The sequence below is a fragment of the Leptinotarsa decemlineata genome, unplaced genomic scaffold, assembly GCF_025532065.1.
Source record: "Leptinotarsa decemlineata unplaced genomic scaffold, Ldec_3_MD MMD2_tig00004307_RagTag_RagTag, whole genome shotgun sequence".
NCBI lineage: Eukaryota > Metazoa > Arthropoda > Insecta > Coleoptera > Chrysomelidae > Leptinotarsa > Leptinotarsa decemlineata.
This window is the reverse complement of record NW_027412606.1, coordinates 6,284,348-6,309,381: the sequence shown is the minus strand read 5'-3', so window position 1 is coordinate 6,309,381 and position 25,034 is coordinate 6,284,348. Positions and strand designations below refer to the sequence as shown.

At 34.7% G+C, this 25,034-nt stretch overlaps 1 protein-coding gene across 12 annotated transcripts in view; it reads left to right on the top strand.

Annotated features, from left to right (window-relative positions):
• LOC111504733 (uncharacterized) overlaps nucleotides 1–25,034 on the top strand; it is a 398,322-nt gene that overhangs the window by 15,490 nt on the left and 357,798 nt on the right. The window lies entirely within an intron of this gene.

The following is a 25,034-nucleotide window of genomic DNA, read 5'->3' as shown; positions in this document are numbered from 1 at the left end:
CAACTCCAAACACATATTTTTTGAACAATGTCCTCTCTGGTAGGTGGATTCCTTTTTATTTTGGGTGAGTAGGGTATTGGCAATACTCCTTCTGAAGAACAGCTGATCCATAACTCCTCCAGAGTTTTTGTGTAATTGCCACGCATTGTGTACTGCCATGTCTACGCAATGGGTTACTAAAGGAAAGTACCATTTTTTGCCTCTCACAGATGTCCGATATAAACTTATGTTTTGATCAGAACGATCAACTCCGCCCATACTTTTATTATACATTTGGACGACATGAGGTTGATCAACTTGAATAAACTTTTTTTCTTTTTGGGAGTATCGTCTAGCGGTGTGTAAAGGGTTCACTCCAACCGCATTGGAAGCAAATGTAACAATGTTATTGTCATTCCACTTGACAAATACTATATTTTGATCAGTAATTTTATTGTAATCATAAGTTCCTCGTGGAGTTTTTTTGAATACGATTTTCACGTAATGTTCCACTACCATATAGTTTCTTCAAAGTAAGATGCTCTAACAAAGGTATAGACGTGAAAAAATTATCGAAAAATAGATGAAATTTCAAATCTTTCCAAACGTATTCCAAAAACACTTTATTGTGAGATTTTCACTAAATTGTTTTACAAAACAACCCCAGTTGAAAGACACGCCAGATGAAGCCATTGTATGGCGAAACACGTGTGGCGTTTTTGTAAAACAATTTAGTGAAAATCTCACAATAAAGTGTTTTTGGAATACGTTAGTTATGGATTTTCATCAAGTATCGGCCGATTCCATCTTATATCAAATCTTTCCATTTTGATTGTATAGTATCAGCATATTCGAGTACCACTGAAGTTCCAACACCCAACTCGTTATATATTTTGCTGATATTTGTAGCAGCACCTTGATAGGGCTCGAACCAATTTATATATCCCCGACGAGTGGTTCCGACCCATAACTTATAACCATATCGAATTGGCTTTCCATGGATATACTGTTTACAGCCATGTCTGCCAGTATAGGGAACCATAGCTTCATCAACGCTATGGTCCTGTTCAATGTAAGCATTTTTTAGAAACTTTCCTTTCAGATACGTAAAGAGAGGTCTGATTTTGGCAAACTTGTCTGATTGATCCAAAATATTGTTATCCTGAAAATGAATATTTGAGAGAATGTATTCAAATTTGTTCCTAGATATTGCTTGGGAAACTAAAGTACTATTAGTATCTTGTGCTCGTTCCCAAAACATTCTCCTTCTGGGAAGTGGAACATAGCCACTCAGAATAAGGACTCCAATGAAACTTTTCATTTCGCTAATATCTACCCGAACGGACCTATTTTTCTGAGATCCATACCTATTTGTTTCTTCAGTGATGTCTCGAAGAATCGTTTCATCAAAGAAGAGCGAAAATAACTGAAAAGGGGTATGTTCGCTTGCATTCTCACTTTGAGACTTTTCAAATAAATCATTATTATTCTAAATATCTTCTCTCACATAATTGTAAACTTTTTTCTTTTTCTTCTTATTGTTCGATGTTTTCTTTCCCTGACTGGTGTCAATTCCACTCAAATCTTCTTTCATTTGTGACAATGGTATTTCATCGTCTGAATCCCAGTTAGAATCATAGTGATATTTAGATGATACCTCACATTTAGTTTGCATTTGTGACGCATTTGCATTTGTTAGATGAATTTATCGCGGATATAATCCGAGTTGAACATTCCTTTGAAATCTTTGTCTCTGAGACTAATAAAAAAAATCACTTTGTATGAGCCCATAGTTTGCACACAGTGCACCGACTCCATTATTCTTCAAAACTACTCGAACTATAGGATTCAGTACACTTTATACAAAATGTTTCATCCTCGTCACTTCCACCTTCGTCACAACTTTTTTCATTTTTTGCACGGAGATGTTTTTTCCTTTCCCTCACCTACGCTAGTGGTTTCTTAGTTTTCTTGGTTAGAGTCTTACCAGGTTGTGATCTTGTTTTTTTTTCGGGTGTGTCAGTACAGATAACGCTTTTTCGTTTTATAAAACTTCTTTCATTTTCCAAACGTGGTCCAGCTTTTGGAAATGGAACAAAATCTTCAGGAAAAATATATGAAGCGCTGTTCATGTTTACATCTTTCAATTCAGTCACTGGATTCTCTTCAGGAGTTTTCAATCCATAGTCTGCAATGGTTTCCGAAGAGTTGAACTACGTGGAGCAGTTTGTGGTCATGCGGTGGTCTTGTTTGATTTGTTGATTGTGCAGCGCTGTCAGTAATTGATGCTAAAGGTAGTGCAGGATTAGGCACAACCGGTGCGGATCTGTCTGTCATATATGATCCACTGAACTCTGAGACTGGAAATATAGTTTTGTTGAGTGATGATATCCCACTTACTCGGAATCCGGATTAGATATTATCAATTGTAGCTATCAGTGGCAATGATGTTCTCATCAACTTTCATAAACGGTTTTCAGATCAACTGTACCTTGTTTTTGTTGAAAGACGTGGCTCAAAATGACTTTGTAGCTTGAGGAGATCGTACAGAAAAGTTCCATAACGTTTAAGGAAATCCACCAACCAATCCTCACCAGCAATCTCTTTTCCATTTAATGATGTGAGGATAGATTATTTTATTTTTCACGAATTCATATGCAAATTTTCGTGACTCATGGGGCGTTATCCCATAATTAATATCAGCAGATCTCTTCAGGTTATTTTCCAATGCAAAATCTTCCCCGTCACTGAATATTTGTCTAGTTTTTATGAAACCAACGCTCTCCGCAGTCAATTGAGATCTCGAGAGTCCGGGATTGCTTTCAAATGTTTCTCTTGCAGTCACAAAAAAAAAAGTTGAAATAACATGTTTTACTTATTCTGTACTGAAGAAAATGTAAAAAGAAGAGTATTGGTTATAGAGAAAAGAAATCAGAAGTCAAGAGGGTCCAGATCAACAAACTCATTAGAAAGCAAATAACTAAACATTTCTAATGCTCAGGTAATAACAATTAAAGAGTTAGCTGATGCTTGTACACGGGAGAAACCAATTAATATGTCAATTTATCTAATTGACGACAAGGAAGGCATGTTGCTTGTGAAATAAGCATAAGTTAGAAACAGGCTCAATGCATTGTTGCAACCACGTTAGGTCAAGTCTGTTTTTAAATTCTCTAGTATCTCAAATTGTTGTTTCCAATGGGACAAATGTAATGAGTTTTCCATCTCTAAACTATTATTGCGCTCTTCAGTATTGATTAAAGAAGACAACTGTTACGTCATTCGTAAGATATTTAAGTTCTCTACCCGTTTTTTTGCTGCATAGTTATTCATTCATGATTAGAATCGGGACTCAAATCTATTTCATCCATTTAAATTTTCACTATTTTCAATATATGTTATCATAAAAGAGTTATGATTCAAAAAAATTGAATTAACTGTACTTTTGAGGAGTTTTGAATAATTATAATCAGATACTACTTATTTGAGAGAACATTGGTATAGGTTCGTAGACACTGTTTCAAACCAAAATGATATTATCAAATAATATTAAGTTTTCGATAGATTTCAACCGTGCCAAATGTTTCTACAAGTGAAACAATATTGTTTGAATTTTGAATGGGTTTCAAAGTAAGAATGATAATTGTACTGCTGCCACCTATTGTACAATAGCCACATTAATTCAGGATATCGACAGAAGAATACTAGCAAGAATCCAAGTATCCCAAATAGGGCACTGAAAGATCGGATGTAGATTGGGCATCCCTCCAGCAGAGGGCACTGAATATGTTGCGGCTTTTACAAGAGTTGATCAATAATTTTATAGACGATTAGTCTAGGGCAGAGTGGAAACTAAATAAATACTATCTACTGTCTCACACATTTCTCCATCCGTTTAGTTGTTTCTCCAATGAGAAATTATTTTTTAACGTCGTTGCTCATAATCAAAAATATCAAAACACTTTCATCAGCTAAAGTATCCACGCAGTATGGTGCAGCCATATGGTGTTGAGTTTTTGAGTTTATATTATCGTTTTACTAGACATATTATCAACTGATGTATGACTAATATGTCAAGTTCTAAATGACGTATTGATAAAATCAGATATTATTATTGTACCGAATTTTCTTTTCAAACTAGAATAAATATGAAAATGGGAAAAAAACATTTTACAATTATCTATAAAAACCTGAGTGTTTGTAATTATATCTTGATTATGCTTTGTTATTTATCATTCATTTAACATTTACTACAAATTTTCTCATGTTAGTTTTAAAAAATCTGATTTCTTGATTACCAATTCATAATGTCAATGAAGTTTATAATGCAGATATATGACCTAATGGCTCGCTGGTCCGTAGATTTGAATTAAAGAAAATTTTCAAAAATCATTCATCGGAATGACATAAAAAAATAATCCACAAAATGTTTTTGAATGATCGAAAAGGGAAGTTGCGTCAAGTAGCTGACATCATATGGTAATAAGCTGAAAAAAGAGAGAGAATCAAAATTTGGAAAAAAATAACAGCATCAATGGTATAAACTAAGTAAGTCTCTATCGATCAGTATACAGGAGAATGAATATATGATACAGTAGGATGAATATATATTGAGATATGGAACTACAAAAATATATGACATTAAAACGGACTGAACTTTTGAAACAACCCACAATAATTGTTTCAAAAACATCAGACATATTGGATACATAATAAAAAACAAAAAATAACATCATAATAAAATTTTCGAGTCAATAACAACATTGCATTACAATAACAACTCGAAAATTTATTATTTTAGAGTTTTTTATTTTCATCATGTATCAAATATGTTTGATGTTCTTGAAATAATCATATTTTCAACTCGAAGAAATACAGTTTTGAAAACTATCTTAGTACTATTCCAAAGTACTGTGGAGTCACTCTGTTCCTCAGTATTTTTTTTTCGTGTGAAGTAGTGAGGAGTGATGCCAGAAGCACCAGTAGTTTCGTATGCTACTGCGGCAGACATTATCAGCGGTATGTGCGTTGACTGTGAGGACGAAATATATCAGCGACGACTGAATGGCGAGCGTCATAATTTCAGAGTGTGACGGGGGTAATGGTGGGTATTGTGGTAGAGCTGACAATTTCAACAGAATATAATCAAAAGTTGGAATATGAATTGAGAAGGAAACTCAGAGCTGATAATAATAGGGGAGCCGAAGCGGGGATTTCGGGATTTATTAAAGCGCGGCAGATTAATATACAGGGGGATACCTTGTACTCGTACCTCCACCAAATATGAGCCCTATATATAAGGCCGCCCGTGAAGGATAAAGGATCAGATTAGTAAAAAAAAATTGATCATCGGAAATTCTCGAGCTCGTCAGATTAAGGTAGGGTGAGTTAATTACATGCTAAAAAGTGTATATTCCAGTAATCTGACAATTTGAGAGTGACGTAAAGAAAGGGGAGGACAGCAAAGTTGTAAAAAAATAACGTCATTTCGACATTCTCGAGCATAGCTAATTTTTTTTTTATTTGAAGGAAATAATTCAAGGATAACGAAAATTATATAATCTGGACGATTTCCGCAAGCCAAAATACCAAAAATTCGCGATGTCTGGAAAAAAATTTATTCGAGGTCAAAGGTCAAGAATCTCGAAAAAAAATTGATTTTTCGCGATTTTCAGGGAAACGGTAAGTTTTATCATGAAATAATTTCAAATAAAAATTGTAGATCATAAAATTCTCTACAAGAAATGTACAAATACTTTTTTTTCTTAGAGCCACCGTTTCTGAGATACGACGAGTCAAAAAGTTGTAAAAATTGTAATCGTCATTATATGCACACGTTTCCACGCTACCTATGAGGTAGTGTACTTAGCGCGTTTAATAGAACATGATTTTGACTCTTTGCAAAAGTAGATGAACTTTTTGAGGAGTATATTTCGGTTTGACTTTGAGCTTCTCGTGGCTTTAGAAAGAAAATAGTGTTTTCAGGTGGAGTTCGAGTAAGTACGAGTAAGTCTACATCTTCACCAACAACAATAGTTGTATTTGTCAAATTAAATTTCTCTATAGCTGTTTCAATAATCAGTACGTCGGTATTGTTATTAGCCTGTTTAACTAATATATTTTCGAACAGGGAGACAGATGTTGGCTCAAGGTTACACTAGCGTACAAATTAAGGGACTGGATTTCATTTTACCTGATATTCTCATATTCATACTTATGTATATCAATAGAAAACTATTTTCACCTGAATTACAACTTCAGAGATGTATGTAAGTGGCATACTCATGCATATAATGACGATTACAACTTTAACAACTTTTTGACTCGTCGTATCTCAGAAACGGTGGCTCTAAGAAAAAAGTATTAATATATTTTTTGTAGAGAATTTTATGATCTACAATTTTTTTCGAGGTTATTTTATAATAAAACTTACCGTTCAAACCTTTCTGCTAGAAATGACGGGGCTTGTATTCATGGTTGAACTCATGTCCCTCTGTAACTAAATGAGTGGCATACGTGGAATTTATTTTTTCTTTCTGGAAACTATTTTTGTGTTCCTTTATGAGGGTTTTGAATGTTCTTTCAGTTTGACCCATATAAAGCATTGTACATGACCCACATGATAATTTATACACTCCTGGTTTTTCTGAAAGTGAACTTTCATCTTTGTTATTCTCAATGTACATGCCTAAGTTCTTGTTGGTTTTGAAAGCAACATGCACACCTTTGTTGTCCAGAAAATCTGAAATATTTGTACTGGGTTGGCCTAAGTAGGTTACGGTTCTATACCTTTCTTCTCTTCGAATTGGGTAAACTTCCTTCAAAGCTTAGCTGCATGTATAACTTTTTTGATAATAAAGAATGTATAAGACTGCTATCGTAATCATTATTGACGGATACTTGTTTTATTATGTTCAGTTCTTTATTGAAATTCGCCTCTAACAAGGGCACATTTATGATTTTGTGGATCATACTGTTGAAAGCTGCCACTTTGTGTTGATACGGGTGTGAGAACGAATTATAAATGATAAAATCTGAATGTGCCGGTTTACGATAAATCGAAAAATCATGTTTGTTGTTAACTTTTGTTATTGTCAAGTCCAAAAAATTTATAGAGTCGTCCTTTTCCATCTCCATTGTAAATGTGATAGAAGGGTGGAGAGAATTAATGAAATTCAAAAACTTAGTCAACTGTCTGTTCGTTCCTGTGAAACATATCATCTATCATCCATGTATTGGTATAATAGATATGATAGAGCTCTTGTTATTTCATCAGACGCCCCAAAGAAGTTTATTTTAAATATCATATTCCTCTTTGCGATGAAGGATACAGATACAAATCAACAAACTGCTATCATGTTAATATATAATAATGTATCATATTCTCTTGTAATATTTTTGAATGGGTCAGAAATAATTGCTTCCCGTATATGAGTTATCATCCGATTGAAAGACGTAAATGGTACGTACAGACATGATCCACATTGAATATTAATAAAACACCATTTCATCACCTCATAACCTATTTATAAACAGCATGAAGTGACCTACTGAATCTGATGGTGTTTAATTTGAGGAATGTAGTCAACAACAAGGTATTCAAAGGGCATAAGGTTAAGTGACAGTATTTGTACTATAACTCACGGCATCATTAATATAAAGAGGAGAGTATAATCGAGATATTCAAACTGTAATGATTGCAAAATACTGTGGAAACAAAACTTATTTTTTTTGCATGCCATTGCTGGAATTTGCTAAAAGCTAATAGATCACAGAAGGATAGAACTGGTTGAAAACTGATGTAACTAAATAGATAGGATTGAAGATCTGCATCTGATGAAATGCATATTTTGCGTAAACTATATTGAGAGTTGTTTCAAATATTTTATAATTTTGAGTTTTTCAGAGTATGATGATTACCAACCTCCTTTATAATTTTTCATGTTGATAATATAACGATAATTCGATTATACAAAATACGAAACCCGGTTTTGGTATTTTGCTAGTGTGTTATTATACTATACAATATTTGCGAAGTATCAGTGTGACAGAATAGATGTGTTTCGGACAATGTTAAATAGTGTTTTTTAATCGAAATCGTGTGAATAAAGTAATTACACGGAAGGAGTACTGCTTGTGTGTGGATATACATACATATATGAGGCTAATATAAAGTAATATGACAATATAAACATCCAGAGTAATATTGGAGGTCAAAATATAAAAAGAAAATCCAAAACTAATTTATATGTGAAATGTATATACCTGTTTAATTAACAATATAAAAATAACTATTAAAATTCCAATCTAAAAATGTATGTATAAATTCTAGGAGTGTTAGAGAACTTGGTAATTATTGAAGGTATTATAAGCATTATTGAAGTTGATAATAACAAGGCTTATATATACAATGTGGCTGGTGAAGGATGAAGAACGAATATAAAAGAATTTATGATATTACGCGTAAATGAATGTGTACATGTAAGAATAGTATCAGTATGTATTGAAAATGTGATTTTTTCATCATGGGAAATTATGGTGAACAATCAATATAGTAGTTAATAAAAATATTGTTTTTCTATTTGTCTTTTTTTTATTTGTTTATTTGATTTTTTCAGTTTTCAATTAGTGCACGAGTCTCATATCAATCACATTGTTTCGTGAAAAGTTTTATTCCTTTCTTGAATCTGAATTTGGAAGTGTCGTTTTCCAATTCTTCAGGAAGTATATTAAATGCCTTTGGAGCTAGGACTCTGTAACAGTTTTGACCAATTGATATGGATGCGAAGGGTATTGACAAGTTACCAATTTTCCTCGTTGTATGAGATGGTTTCTGGAGTTCATTTTCATTTAAGAATTGCATTGTAGTTATGCTAATAAAAAATAATTGTCTCGTATCAAACATATTAGACTCTTCATAAAGAGCGTCGCTTGAATATCTATTATTTCTGTCTAGAATCATTCTCAAAAAAAGTTTTTGTGCCCCTTCAAGATGTTTGAGGTGACTTTTAGAGACTCCTTCCCATCCTATAATCCCGTAGTTCACAATATATATTTTTTGATTGATGCAACTAATTTTCCTTTATTTTGAGTATTTCGATATTAAATTCTACAAAAAGGATTTGAAGCCTTATATCTTCTATTAATTATCTGCGAGCGCTTTCGACAGTTGGTAGTACTGTCATCTTCTGGCACTCCTCAAACTGAACTGGTCATCCTGTTGTCTGTCCCTTTATACGGTCAGAGCGTCTTAACTCAGGTATTTCAGGTACTTTAGGTAAATTTGCCTGTATTTGCTCTGCATCAGGTACTCTTCTTCGTGTTAGATCTTCTCTAGGAATGTGTATGGTTTTGTTCAATATATTGAATGTGAGATCTTGTTGTGTTTTGATTTGTACTTGTTCCTCGATAAGTGATTTATGACTGTTGAATTTATGGATGTTCAAGTTTTCCCAAATGTCCATGCGGTTTCCCTTGTTGATTTGTTTTATCAGTTTTATGTTCTCTGGTGGGGGGAAATCATATATATTTATATATATATATATATATATATATATATATATATATATATATATATATATAATTTTAAGTTGTTTTGTATCGATAAACCTGAAAGTTTTTCAAATCTGTACAAAATGCATCAGAGTTTTTTTACCAGATATTCTATCTGTGAGTTCCATTTTAATGTCTATCGATTTTATCTGCTGAGGGTATGGTGAAGTTATCATCCAGTGTAATTTGATTGAAATGCGGAAGACCTTTTTTGTTGCTGAAAAAAGGTAGATAAACGGTTTTTTTAGGTTTATCGAAAGCAGTCTATGATTCAGCCATTTTATAATGTGAGGAAAGTTATTTTCAATTTTTTTCTTCAGTTTTTGCCAGGTTTCGTTCTCGTATATAATGGCAGTATCATCTGCCAAACTTATTATTTCACAATTTCCTTTCGTGAAGAAGAGATTGTTCATATATATTATGAAGAGAATTGGCCCCAACACCGTGCCTTGAGGTACACCACATGTAATAGATGTTTCTTCACTAATGTGGTTTCGTAATTTAACTCGCTGTGTTCTGCCAGTCAAGTACGACGTCATTAGACTATGCGCTGTACCACGTACACCCATATCTTCCAAGACTTCTAGGAGAACTGAGTGATCGACAGTGTCGAAGGCTTTTGCCAAGTCTAGAAAATCTCCTATTGTTGGTTTCTTTGTATCCTTCTAGATCCACCTCCTCTTTACATTTTTCAAGAAAGAGAGTCTAGATGGACTGCACATAGTCTTGTGCACAGAGACTCGGACTGTCGGAGAACAGTGTGTGTCTGTCGCCTCTGTTTGGAAAATGGTAAAACAGCAGAGCACATACCTTGTGCTTGCTTCGCTAGGGACTGAATCAGGTTTTTAGAGTTCGGCACAGGCGTACTCTTACCATCTGACCTGAAAGACCACTCACTATACAAACTTATCAGCTTCGTTAAGAAGCTGGGTTTATTTGGTCGAGTACGAATAGTTGTAAGCCACAATAAACTTTTGCGGGTTGCGGTGGAGGGTCGAATACAGCCACTCAACTTGGACCGAATAGCAGGGAAGCCCACGATGCAAAATGGGGATTTACTCGAGCGTCATTGAGACATATTAGGTTGCAAAACTTAAATGATGAAAAGAAAAAAAATGTTATATAATATATACCCTTTCATCAGTGGGGGAAGCAACTATAGATTTTCAAATATGTAAAAAAATACTGTTGCATGGACATACTCGATCGCGTCATATATTGATAGCATCAATGTCCTACGTATTTTTAATAATGTTGGTATGTTAATCTGATCGTTTGCAAGATGTGGGTGGTTGTACGTAAAGGTTGAAAGTGAAAAGAAAAAAAATTTAATCGAGCGCGTCAGATTTTCTAAGGGGGTGTTAAGTGCAACAAAAAAAAGCTCTCATTCAATAATCTGACGATTTCGATCTGACGCAAACTCGCGACTATTATTATAATGTGCGAAAAAAATCCGCCATTTTGAAATACTCAAGCGCATCAGATTAAGATATATATGGTTCATCTTTATGTTTTAGACGTGCTGTCTCATACTCTGACTATTATCTAGAGGGATTCGTTTATTCTGACAAAAACAATTTTTTTTTAATTTTTTTAAAATTCTTCGAACTCAATTAATTGAGAAGCTCAGGAAATAGCATGCAAATAAATGAATGTATGTTTTTTAAGTAGAATACTTGTATTTATAAGAAAATAATTTTTTTAAAATGCTCAAAAATGTTATTTTTTTATAATCAATTGATTAATTAATGAAGAAAAGAGAAATGAAACTTTCTATGTTTCTTACCACTTTTGTTTGTAACTAACGTTACAAAATATAAGGACATTTTCAAACTTATACAATATATAAGTTTTTTAAATGTCCCTATAGGACGACACTACAGTAACGTCAGTTACAAATAAAAGTGGTAAAAAATGTGTACTCCAAACATTCGTTTGGAGTACATATCCAAATGTTTCGGAATAAGACACATGCCTTATTGCCTCTTCAGCATCAATCTAGATGAAGACAAAGAAGTAGAAAGTTAAAACTATTTCTTCTCTACTCATATCATATCAACTTTATGATTGAATAATTCTATAATGATAAAAAAGCTGCAATTCATTAGTTCAGACTTCCATTGTCTATTATGATATGAATCCCTCAAAGAATATGTGAAAAATTAAAAATATAAGGTGAGAAATAACAATTATATCAAGCAAAAAAACTGAGATTACATTGAAATGAAATACAATACAATAAAATGCAAGTAACAACCAAAAAATAAAAAAATTGAACTATTAACACGAGATGAAATATTAAAAAAATATTATTAGATATTATTATTATTAAGTAACCAAGTTACTTCACGACGTTTCAATTGTTAATATCCACAATCCTCTTCGAGGTGGTTGACAATTTTTCGTGGCGCATTTCCTTAGTTTGGACTTCCACTGTCCAAACTAGGGAAATAAATAGATTTGAAATCCCTGAAAGAATCTGTAAAAAACTAAAAAGATTAGCTGAGAAATAACAATTATATCAAGCAAAATAAACTGAAATTACGATGAAATAAAATACAAGCAACAACCAAATAATTGAACTTTGAACAATTTAAAAAAAGTATTAACAAGAAATGAAATATAAAAATTAAAAGATTCCAAACCAAGTTACTTCTTGAAAACGATTGTGGATACTATCAATCGAAACGTAGTGAAGTAACTTGGTTTTGAATCTTTCCATATTAAATTTTCATTTCCTGATTTTTTTAAATTTTTCATCTCACGGCTGGTGTAAACTTCGAAGTAGGAATGGGTCAATTGAGGCTGAGCCTATAGCGAGAAGTGCTTACTGCGCAACCTCTGCTGCAGACAACCAGTGATGCAATTGAACCCAGGTTTGTGTTTAATAAACCCTACAAAATACAACATAGTCAGATGCTACAAATGCAATACGCATACAAATGTAATACGGCTCAAAAACCAAAGAAGGCTCAGGCTGTGGAGTGCACTCCAGATCACTAAGCTTAAGGATTAAGTGGGGAATGGGAAAAATACCAGAGTGGTCCAAAGAGAACTGGCTGGTATCTCAATCGCCACAAAAAAAAATAACCAGGAATAGAATTTCTGGAAAAACATAACAATCTGCATTGAGAGCAGACAAGCCCTATTAGCCTTGAACAGACAACGTATTACCTCAGGGCTAGTATTAGACTACCACCAAGATTTAGCCAAAGCCTCGGTAGGTAATAACATTACCCTAAGGTGGGTTAAAGGGGACGACAGGAGTAAATCTAATCGCATTTCTGACTCTTCAGCCAAGGAAGCGGCTGGACTGATAAGTTTAGGACCCAGTGGCACCTACGGCCTGATGACTTCGGCAATTGCGGAACTAGTCAAATGTTACACCCTGGGCGAACCTGGGAAGCTGGCGCCAAAGAAATATCTGGCGATGACAAGGAAAAATCGACGCATACTAGTAGGATTTTTGACTGGCCACTATCAACCAAGGAAACACCTCCATAATATGGGGCTAGTGGACACACCTCTGTACATGATGTTTGAACAGGAAGATGAGACTGTCAGGCATGTCCTATGCGAGTGCCCGGAGTTATCGTCAATAGGAGAGTGTGTTTGGCGAGTCTTGTCCTACACCTGCCGATATAAAGGAGATGTCTCTCAGTGACCTGTCCACCTTCTTGGAAAGGACGGGATGGACGATGACCTAGAAGGACAACTCTTCGGGAGGATGTACAATGGGTCACATGTGGCCTAAGTGCTGTGGGCTTACACTAACCCTCCCTACTCTACAGATACAGAATAAAGTTCCATTCACGTTTACTCGGATTCCTCAAGGGTTCCTGATGAAATAAAGATCTAGTATACAATCCGGTAATCAAGTATTGTAGCAACAAAATTATGAATAGTATAGCGAAATAATTCTTTCAATTTACAGTTGGGAAGGTTGACGGTTCATAGTTTTACCTTTGGGTTGACGGTTCATAGTTTTACCTTCAGTGTTACGTTGAAGATGTGAGCTTTTCGTGTTCTCTTTGACGTTAATTCATTTTTCATGTTTTGCCTTGTTTGTGATATGTTCAAATCAGCCCAACATTTTCTCTTGTGATGCACTGTTTGGAACCTTTGGTGTAGTAATGAATATTACTGGAGTTTTTTCCCAACACCAAACCGTTATTTTACCACATCGATACGTGTTTCAACCACCAAGTGATCATCTTCAATAGAATTATCTTCCTTTTGAAGATGATGACTTGGTGATCGAAACACCTGTCGAGGTGTTGAAATAATGGTTTGGTGTTGGGAAAAACTACAGTAACTATCATATTTTGGTAAATATTTCGAATTTACTATTCCATTTTTCATCTAAATGGAAAAATAATTCAAAACAAAGGACACACATTTCGATTGTGTTGAAAAAATATATGCTTCATACCGTTTTCTACGAGTCATATCTCATTCGCATCTATTTCCCTTAATTTACTTTCGAATTGACGTCAACCCAGGGCAAGAACTTATTTCAACTGTATCAACAAAAACAATCGATATTCTAATAATTCACAACCATTTTATTTGATCTAGTTCAATGAATAACTCATACGCAAATTCCTGAATAACATCAGTCCCACGAAGCCTCATCGATTGCATTACATAATAACCTACATAAATAACCAACACCGCCTTGCGGACGTCTTCACAGTGGCGCAAAAGCCCAAAAAGAGAAAAACATTCTCAACTTCAACTGTTGAACTTCCTGAGACATCGATTATACAGTCGTCCTTGGCGACCTTGATATTCTCGCCAGGCGGGGTTTCATGCCGAGCCAACCAATAGCAACTATAGGAATTTCACGATCTTTCCAAGGGGAGTAAATTGGCAGACGCATTGCACCCCTATCGGTTGAAATTCCTAGGTTATGTAAACTTCTCGCATAGTTCACCGTTGATCCTGAAACGATTCTGAACTAGTATCCCCACGAACTGAATGTCACTTGTCTTCTCTAGATGATACGTAATCACAAATTTCTTGCTAAAATGTCGAGGTAGCAGCGATGAGTGACAACAAGAGTCCTACTTCGGTGAGTATGATAATATTAGGCTTTATTGGACAATTCATATAAAGGTTTAAGGTATGATTCAGTTATAATTGAGCAAAAAAACATTAAATGTAAGTGTAAAAGCTCAAGATAGATGTGAGTTTCAGTACAGATGAAATGAAGTAAAGTGCAGCTGTATCACTACTCGCATCAATCTGATCAAAATCACCCTGTTATATATCTTGGTATATTTTAATTATTTATTTATCCATTTAACGGCAAAGCCAATTTACAAATACATATTTGACAAAGTGTGAAGAACTACAAAGTATTTTTGAATGCTCATTCTGATGTCTACATTACAATTTACAGTTTTATAAAACATTCAGCGAAGTGTAAAATACAAAATATTAATGAAACATGTCTAGTGACTACATTACTAAAAGATGAAACAAATCTGGTACTTACAAGGAGAAAGATGTAACAAATCTCGTACTTACAAAAAAAATGGTAAGCTAAAGAAAAACTTCGGAAACGCTATGGACTTTTCAATTGATTTTTGAAGACCTGAAGTGACACATTAAACAGATCTAAGTTATTATGATATTGATTTCCCAGCTTTAGAATACGAGGAATCGGACTGTTCAAAGCATAATTGGTATGGAAAAAATGTATATGAAAAATGACAGGATTCCTCGTATCTTTTTGCCTAATATGAAAAGTTATTAGTTGAAGTAGTTCTGAGCAGTTTATCCCACTATTTTTCATTTTCAAGAGGAAACCCAAGATCAAACAAATTCTCCTATTTTACAAAGATTTTGTATTTTACTTGGTTAAGATTTGACTTTACTCATATTCATTTCATTGAATACCAAAGTGAAAAGCACAATTCCTTAAAAATTTCTTTTGAACATTCTCAATCAAATCGATATTTACATTATAGTATGGGTCCCTTATAACCAAACAATATTCAAGAATGGATCTTACGACAGCACAATATAAAATCTTTTTTGTTTCAATTGGAAAATCAGTAGAAATTCTCAACACAAAACCTAGCATTTTGAAACTTTTTGCCCGGCAAGTAATTGCTCGTTGAAGTTTGAGATCATTCGCAAATATAAGAAATTAAGAATATTCGAAAACAAACCCTATATCCGATAGAAAAAATTTGAAGCGCAGTAGGCCCATATGGGATCCCTGCGGTACCCCTGATGGAACCTGAATGGCCGTAGATGTTGTATCTGCGTATATTACAGACAGAAGTTCTACCTGTTAAGAAGCTATTGATTACTTGCAAAATATTTCCGTCTATACCAAGCGCTTGAATTTTTGATACTTATAAGTAGGGGCCGTACTTGACTCTGTCGAAACCTTTGGAAAAGTCAGTATAGAGAGAGTGTTAACCTGTAGCCTACTCTCAAGATTTTCAGTTAAGTAGTTTCTGTAATGAACAAGGTTTATACAAGTGGATTGATTTACTTTCTGAGAAACCGTGTTGTTGGAAAGTGAGTAAAGACTTAAAAATTAACATCTATTATTATCGAAATTACTTCAACAGCCGAAGCCTAAGTCAATGTCATGTCGGAAAATTTAAAATTCATCAATTTTTTATAATACTCCTGATGTTTTGTTGTATAATTTGAGATAATAATTGGTTTCATTTACTTGAAATATTTCTCTACATGTATAATTGTACTTGTAATGAATCACTGTTTGGTATCTTTGATGTAGTAATGAATATTACTAGAGTTTTTTTCACGACACCAAATCGTTATTTTTAACACTTCGACACGTGTTTCAATCACCAAGTGATCATCTTCAAGAGGAAGATTAAACTGTTTTCTTTAATCTCCCTCTTGAAGATGATCACGTGTCGAGGCTTAAAAAAACGGTTTGGTGTTGAGATAGAACTCCAGTGATATTGATGTTGAATTGTATTTTTTCTTCAAACAATTAGAATAACAAAAATAATGGTTACATAATTAAAAAAAAATCATAAAAACTGTAACATTGTGGAAGGAACATTCTTTGAAACTCTAAGGCATGAAAATATAATATAAATTTTCAATGCCTAACTTTATGGAATTTTTTATTTTATAACCTGAGAAATTTGTATTAATATTTCTATTTTCACTTACAAAAAATTATAAAAGATGATAAATTTTTTGGATGACATAATCTCTTTCTCCCAGGCCCTAGTGTATAAAATTGTATGTACAGGATGATCTTGACATATAATGAAGGCAAAAACAATTTTGATTTCTATAAAACACATATGTGTACCTATACATAGAGTCGGTTTCTTTCTGCTACGGATAAAGTAGATTAGGGGAAAATACTGAATAGTTGAATATGGATAAAACGACGTGGAATATTTAAAACAACCCTAAAAAGTGATTTCAGGGTTTTCTAAAAAAATATTTTTTCAGAATTCTGAGCGTGTTTTCATTATTTCTCTATTCTTCTCGAATGTTTTTTCATTCAAGAAACACTTTAGGAGTGTCAACTTACGAATAAAAATTTACATATTCAATGCTATATACACTGCATTTCTTTGATGTACCCCCCCTTTTATTTTTTGAACGGGTCAACTCAAAAAATTGAAACTTGGTATAATGAATTTAATGTATGAATATTTCATTTTGAAGTAAAATTTATAGATGAAACTTTCAAGATGATACCATTGACTTTATCACGAATATCCGAGTCTAGGACTTGAAATTCAATGTAGTGGAATTTACACAACGGTTGTGTATGAACCACTATAAGATAGATGTTGGCAATGTCTTTTTTGCTGTACAGTATCTTTCTCTCCATTTTTATCAATTTGATTTTTTCATGTTTACTTCCTTCAGATGCAGCGTAGCTTATGTTATTGGTCTTCAATCGGACGAATTATAGTGAAAATCATACAATAAACTCTATTGATCAGTTTTTTACTACTGGTAGTTGTGAATTTGGATACAAGTTCCCTCAAATATTTTCTACAGATAGGACGATTCGGAAAATTTTCATTTAGAATCCTGTTGGTCTAGCGAAAGTAACGCGTCGCACCGTGAATAAAAATATTTGAAATTTTTTCTTCCAATGGACGAGAATTGACCATTTACAGATTTTTGACGTGGTACCTTTCTACTAGCAAAACAGAAAACTAAATGAGAATATTCTAACTGAACAATGATGTTCATTGTCGTACTGACATTTTTGTCGTTTCTGTAAACAAAAAATATTGCCATATGGCAGATAGATAGAAATATTTCTAGAAATATCGATATTAATGTGTTTGCATTTAATTTTTTTTTCCAGATGGCGCCCAATGAGCATCTTATCACTTAGTCAATTTCACTTCAAAATAAAGTATACCATTCAAATTTCAATTTTTCGTGTTGACCTGTTCAAAAAATAAAGAGGGGGGGCATTAAAGAAACGCACTGTATGTTTTTACAATTCGTACCTGTGTTTGACCTGGCCAATTAATGCTCAATGTGTACCCGAGTTTATGAATGAATCATAATTCTTGACATAAGAAAGAAAAGGTGGGTTTTTTGTAAATAAACGCATTTTTTTCTCAGTTAATCATTTATACCTTCCGTCACTTCAATTGTTTTGAAAATTATCTACAAGCTTTTCCGAATAGAATGACACCTCGTTCATATTTTTCGTTGGCGAAGAAAAAAGTATAATGTGGAAGGCACTTGACCAGAGTATAGTAGTTAATATTTATAGGGTATATCCTTATACTCCCGATGCCAAAAAAACGAATTTTCTGTTTTGCATTATGGTTTGGAAGAGTTGGCAAATGTATTCTTATGTAATCATCATAGCACTGTTTATCTTAATAGAATCTATTAATACAACACAAAAATGGTCTCTTTCAGTCAGGAATGTGCCAATGTAAATTATGGAACAAATTTGTACATTCTTTGAATACAGATAGTGTGTTAGATTACGAATGTCATAAACTTGTTCGGGCCGGGTTGCTATAAATAAGCTACAAAAAATCTGTACCGATTATATTTGAAATATCAGCTCCACAGAGATATCTGTGTCAATGTTTAGATGATATATGCAGAGGACAAATGATTCATAGTCTTTGGAGACATTGGTTATGATAGATCCTTATGATTCCAGCTGAACGTTGATCTAACTTTGCCTCTGTGATGCGTAAAAGGAAGAATGATGCTCTAATGATCGACCTTCTTTTCCAGTTGGAATTTGAGATACCTAGCTATCAAATCGTTTGAACTAAGCTTAAATATCACAAAACACGTTTCCTATGGGTTTTTTTGCTATTTGTTCCAAAAATTGATTTATACGTTGAACCATTTTCGATATAAAGGGCGGAGAGCGCGCGGTTAGAGCATCAGAGGTCAACTGCTAGTTTATTATTTTTTGATAAATACATAATCATCAATAACTTCCATTTCTTGTTCACTATCACATAATATTTCATAATTTTTTTCAAAAATTAAATATCTATCTATTCAATAACACTTATAAATGACTCATCAAACCGTAAAATAACTAAAGGACAAACTTTAATTACATTTCAATTATACTCTCATTTTCTCTAATTACATAAGTACATACAGTGTGTCTCACTTCTCATGGAAACACCCCCGTATCTTCCGTAATATTCGAGGAAGAACGATGAAACACTCTTGACCGACGGAAGAGCTCAAAATGCACCTATCACCTGAATGGGGTTGGCCAAAGTGATATACACTGTCCGCCACTCGCGATGGAACACCCCATTTTTACGGTAAAACATATTAGGGGGCAAAATAGGCTCAAAATTTTTTCAGATTCGTGATCAGGAGTACCAACTTACTACGACTACACTATTTTCCTGAAAATATTTCAGTCCTGAAAAATCCGAATTTGTCTCACTTCTTATTGAAACACCCCCGTATCTTCCGTAATATTCGAGGTGGAACGATGAAACTCTCAGGACTGATGGAAATGCTCAAAATGCACCTACCACTAAAAATGGGGTGTTCCATCGCGAGTGGCGGATAGCGTATATTAATTTGGCCAACCCCATTCAGGTGGTAGGTGCATTTTGAGCATTTCCATCAGTCCTGAGAGTTTCATCGTTCTACATCAAATATTACGGAAGATACGGGGGTGTCTCCATAAGAAGTGAGACACACTATATATATTCAACGAAAGTAATTTTTTGTAGTTTTTTATCGACCTGTTTTTGGGTATTTGTTACCTTCCACAATCTGAAAAATATAAAAATTATAATGGAGATAATTATTCATTTCAAATAATGGTGGACGAGCGGGTTTGATGTCGTCGAGTGAAACTACATTTTTATCAAGACTCGTTGCTCCGATCGACTTTCCACACGAGTACTTTTATTCATAAAATTGTCCAAGTAACCTTAATTTGTTGAAAAATATTGAAAAATATCTGTCATTTCAAAGTTTTGGGGTGTGGACCATCGGGGGTAGTCCGTTCCTGACTTTGTAGCCAAACAACTGACTCCTGCATGAAAGCTCATCGAAGGAATTCATTTGTTTAGTCAATTACCAAAATTTGGATGATTTTGAATATTCACTTGAAAAGTTATCAAAGAAAAACATTTTTCATTTTGTAACTTCGAGGGCCCGTTACTTGGTAACGAAGGATTTTAGGAAAAAAAGTTATATGAAGTACTGGTGATATTTTGACCCCATCTATACATTCACGAGAGGAAAAGAGGAAGTCCAGGGACACCCTGTATAGTATGAACCTACTATATCTATTTTTTCGCCTACTGGCAATGCGAAAAACCCATGAGAAACGATTTTTGTGTCCTTTCACCTCAGATTTTGATACGAGGTCCGGTTATTAAAAAACGAGACTGCGCACCGAGGGGACGCCCTAGTGAGGTGGGGAAAAAACGAGTAATGCGTTGGGTGTCTGAAAATCTATTCACATGCCAAAACACATTTTCGTCACTATTATAGTATTTTTGCAGTATCGGTTTGAAACGAACGTGTTATTTTTCTCGTGCCGAAAGCTATGTGTGACGAAGAACAGGAGCAACGTATCAATCTCAAATTCCTCTTTGAACAAAAAAAAACTCCCACTGAGTGCTGTAAATTATTGCAAGAGGTCTATGGGGACAATTCTCTACCTCGTGCGTGTGTTTTTGAGTGGTGTAAGCGCTTTAGAGATGGCCAAGAGAGCACTGGAGATGACCAGCGGCCAGGTCGCCCTGTCACTGTTTCAACTCCGGAAAAAGTGATCAAAATCAACCAAATTGTGCATGTAGATTTTCAAATGAGCATCCGGATGATTGACGAGGCTGTAGACGCCCATAAAGAAACGGTAAGAAAAATTTTACACGAGGAATTACACATGACTAAAGTCTGTGCGAAGTTGGTGGCAAGAAACCTGATTCCTGACCAAAAGCTCTTGTGTCAACAGGTCTGCCCAGATTTTTATGAAAGGTTGGAAGAAGATCCCGGACTGATGAAAAACATTATTACTTGCAACGAAATGTAGATTTTTCAATATGATGTTGAAGCAAAGCGGCAATCGATGCATTGGAAGACGCCTGAATTGCCCAGAATCAGAAAAAGAAAGGATAACAAATCAAAATTCAAGAAAATGTTGATGGTGTGACAATGCAGCTGCCCATAACGCGCTGTGAAGCGGTATTTGACCGATAAACGCACTCCAGTGCTCGAACACGCGCCGTACTCGCCAGATTTGGAACCGTGTGATTTTTTGTAGCCAAAAATAAAATATGCTTTGAAATGGACCCGATTTGAGTCGATGGAAGCGGTAAAGCAAAAAACGGCAGAGCTCCTAAAGTCCCTCACCAAAGAAAACTTCCAGCACTGCTTCGATCAATGAAAAAAAACGTATAGAAAAGTGGCGAGGGGAGGGGGATATATTGAAGGGAAGCATTCGAATGTAGAATAATTTTTATAATAAAACCCTTTTTCGTAACCAGTCTCGTTATTTGAAAGCCGAGCCTCGTAGTTGCGTACAACATCTCAAAATACAAGTTCCTAGCTGATTATCTCAAATTTCGAGATAAACTTACTGAGAATACAACTATTTTTCCAATTGGGATGCTTATATTTTGGATACATGTTCATTTATTTGTATACCATTATTCAAAAGAAATTATACAGCAAAACTTCAATTATATACCATTAAAATTTATGAATATCGTTTTTCAATAAGAGATTTTGAATTTCACTAGTTCGGACTTCCATTATCTACTCTATGAAATGATTTGAAATCCCTGGAACAACTAAAATAAAAGAAATAAAAATGAAAATAACAATTATATTAAGCAAAATGAACCTGAAATGAAATAATAGTGAAATAAAATACAAGTAAAATAGAACAATTGAACAAAAATAAATATAAATAAAGAAATGAAAAAAGAAAATAAAAATAAAAAGTTGAGAGATTCCAAGTCACGTTAGTTCACGACGTTTCGATCGTTAGTATCTACAATCGTCTTCGTGTGATGACTGGACTGATTTCTCCGAGAGATGACTATTTATAGGTCGTTCGAGTACTTTCACTTATCCCCGCTTTCCATTTTCCGCTGCATGGGTTTCGTGGGAGATGACCGTCTGGTGGGAGTTGGCCATTATTCGCTTGATGATGGGTTTCCATATGTTACGTATTTCTACGCTGGCCTGGCTGAATACGTTGTTGGACAACATGTATGCGGCTTCCTTGAATTTTCTCCTAAACCAATGTTCCTCTCTGTGCAAGATCTCAGCTTGGGAACACTCGATGTTGTGTTAGTGGGTCTAAACACGGTCTGATATTCCTGATTTGCTGGTTTCCCCTCGCTGTGTGTGTTTCTTGTGCTCGACAATGCAAACATTCAATGGCCTCTTAGTTTCACCAATATAGGATTTTCCGCACTCACAGGGTATCCGGTAAATGCAATTATTGAAATCGCATTCCGCGTTTGGTGGCCTGGTTTTCGTGAGGCTGCTACGGATAGTGTTACCGGATCTGAAGGCAGATTCTAATGTTGTACTTGAAACCAATTCTTATTACCCTCTCCGATAATCCTCTGAGGTAGGGAAGTGCAAGCACTGGTTGTGACAGCTTCTCTTCCTTGCGAGGCTCCCGCTGTCTTTTAGCCAAGGTATTCTCTACCATCGCTTTGGAGTAGCCATTCCGTTGAAGATCATTTTTGATGATGTCTAGTTCCTTTTTGAGACCTATCTTCGTGTTACAGAGCCCGAAAGCACGGTCCAATAGAGTCTTGATGATTCCTCTTTTAGTTCATTGATGGTGGTTAGATTCGTGGTTCAGATACTGTCCCGTATGAGTGGGTTTTTGATATACAGATGTTTCCCACTTAGTGTCGGTCCTATTCACCAAAACGTCTAAGAATAGCAATTCTTTGTGGACTTCCTTCTCCATTGTGAAAGTGATGGAAGGTCTCACGCTGTTGATGTGTTTCAGGAAGGCGTCTAGTTCAGTGTTCCCATGGCAAGCTGAGATCTTGCACAGAGAGGAACATTGGTTTAGGAGAAAATTCAAGAAAGCCGCATACATGTTGTCCAACAACGTATTCAGCCAGGCCAGCGTAGAAATACGTAACATATGGAAACCCATCATCAAGCGAAAAATGATCAACTCACACCAAAGGGTCATCTCCCATGGAACCAGTGAAGCGGAAAATGGAAAGCGGGGATAAGTGAAAGTACTCGAACGACCTATAAATAGTCATCTCTCGGAGGAATCAGTCCAGTCATCACCCGAAGACGATTGTAGATACTAACAATCGAAACGTCGTGAACTAACGAGACTTGGAATCTCTCAACTTTTTTTTTATTTTATTTTTTTCATTTCTTTATTTTTATTAATTTCTGTTCAATTGTTCTATTTTACTTGTATTTTATTTCACTATTATTTCATTTCAGGTTTAATCTGCTAATTATAATTGTTATTTTCAGCTATTCATTTTTATTTCTTCTTTTTTAGTTGTTCCAGGGATTTCAAATCATTTTATATAGTAGACAATGGAAGTCCGAATTAGTGAAATTCATCATGAAACATTGTCAGTCACCTTCAAACAAACGTAGAAATGATTTTGGTTACCTCACCTTTCAGATTTCTCGTGATACGTTGCTGTGGAAACGAAATATTTTGGAATATTTTCTGAAATTTTAGTTCAGCCCATTTTTTTTTCTTAAATCCTGCTCTGACTGTGATTGGCCATGATATGCCATTTTGGGTAATAGATACGCATGTTATTCCAATGTAACTCTGATAGTAACTACTGTGAATGACAAATTGCGTACTACGCTGCTAATTGAATAATGTCATTTGTCGTCCGCAGTAATGAAAATAAAACAGATAATTTGCATTTCCCTGACGTGAGCCTACACAAAAAGTTATTGTCCCATTACTACTATTTCAATATGAATACATGAACTACATAAAAGTGTGGATGATATCAACTATGACAATAAAATGATGTCATAATGATATATACTGCTGGTTATCATGAATTGTAATCGGTGAATTCAGATTAGCAATTATCACAACTGTGAGAGCGAATAATTGATCGTGTCCCTAATTTTCAAAATTCGAATGTATTCCGTATCTGTAGAATCCTGTGGAATTACAACACAATGAGATACATTACTTTATTTGAAGGTGATTGACAATGTTTCATTATAAATTTTATTAGTTCGGACTTCTATTGTCTGATATTATATCAAATTAGTCAAAATCCCACTAAGAAATAATAATTTTTTTTAAATAGCTGAAAAAAACTACATATGATATTAAGCAAAAAAACCTGAAATGAAATAACAGTGAAATAAAATACAAGTAAAAATAGAACAATTGAACAAAAATTAAAGATTGGACTAATTCCTCTGAGACACATCAACAGCGTAAGCCGTTCCATCACTTCCACAAAGGAGCAGGAAGTTCACAACGAACTGTCAATCTTAGACGTATGGGTGAAGAGGACCGACAAGTAGGAAACATCTGTATGCCGAAAACCCACTCACACGGGATAATATTTGAACCACGAATACAACCACCGTCAATAGACTCAAAGAGGAATCATTAAGACTCCATTAGACCGTGCTTTCGGACTCTATAATACGAAGAAAGGTCTCGAGAAGAAACTAGATATCATCAAAAATGATCTTTGACGGAATGGCTACTCCAAAGCGATGGTGGAACATACTTCGGCTTAACGTCAGCAGGAGCCTCGCAAGAAAGAGAATCCGTCACAACCAGTGCATGCACTTCCCTACATCAGAGGATTATCGGAGATAATAAGAAGAATTGGTTCCAAGTACAACATCCGAACCTGCTTCAGTTCTGGAAATACTATCCGTAGCAGTCTCACGAAAACCAGGCCATCAAACGCGGACTGCGATTCCAATAATTGCATTTACCGGATACCCTGCGAGTGCGGAGAATCATATATCGGTGAAAGTAAGTCCGCATTGCCGAGCTCAAGAAACCA